Below are 1,192 nucleotides of genomic sequence, written 5' to 3'. Positions count from 1 at the left end.
CTGTCGCTACCTGCATCTTCTGTTCCCCTGCTCATCCCTGCATGCCTGCACCATCAGACATTATTCATCTCTCTAGTCTGATTCTGCTTCCTTGCCTCAGCTGCCACTACTCATACTTTTCAATAAACCTTTTAAAATGTAACTCTGTGTTTTGGCTGAATATTGGGTTCACCAGCGTCATTCATTACAGGTAGTTTGCTCCGTATTCAATATTCTAAGTTATAAGCATATAAGATAATATCCTCAGTATTGCAGAAATGCCCTGTAGATGGCAGCATTGCTGTTTCTTCCCATTCACAAATCGATACCTTTGCTAACAATGTGACTTCCTCATTGCGTTCTGCATTAGACAATGTAGCTCCCTTGAAAAAGAAGGTGATTATTCACAGGAAGCTGGCTCCTTGGTTTAATTCAGAGCTGCGTTCCTTGAAGCACAATGTTAGGAAATTGGAGAGAAAATGGCGCTCTACACACCAAGAGGAATCCTACTTAATCTGGAGGGACAGACTATTGTTGTATAACAAGACCCTCCGCAGAGTTAGAGTAGCATATTTTTCATCATTAATTGAAGAGAATAAAAATAATCCTAGATTTCTCTTTAGTACAGTTGCCAAACTTACCCCAGAGCCACAGCTCTGTTGATCCATCCATTCCCTTAGCTCTTAGTAGTAATGATTTTATGGGATTCTTCATAAATAAAATTGATGCATTAAAATAAAATAATTGGCATCCTCCCAAACATGATTACCTCGTCCTCAGTAAGTGAGGCAGCATTGGAGGAATCTTTAGAATCTGCGCAGTGTTTGAACTGTTTAGAAGCAGTAGAGCTTTCTGAGCTATCTAAAATTTTAGCTTCATCTAAACCTTCTACCTGTATGTTAGACCCAATCCCAACCAAGTTGTTTAAGGAGATATTCCCTTTGATCAGTGGCACTATTTTAGACATGATTAATCTATCCTTAGTAAATGGATATGTACCACAGGTTTTGAAAGTAGCTGTTATTAAACCTTTACTTAAGAAACCTTCTCTTGATCAAGATGAGTTAGTAAATTACAGACCTATATCTAATCTTCTTTTCTTATCTAAAATTCTTGAGAAAGTAGTTGCTAATCAACTTTGTGAACATTTACAAAGTAATGACCTACTTGAGGAGTTTCAGTCAGGCTTCAGAGCTCATCATAGCACGGAAAC

This window comes from Fundulus heteroclitus, chromosome 20 (genome assembly GCF_011125445.2).
Source record: "Fundulus heteroclitus isolate FHET01 chromosome 20, MU-UCD_Fhet_4.1, whole genome shotgun sequence".
Classification (NCBI taxonomy): Eukaryota; Metazoa; Chordata; class Actinopteri; order Cyprinodontiformes; family Fundulidae; genus Fundulus; species Fundulus heteroclitus.
Note: the sequence above shows the minus strand (reverse complement) of the source record.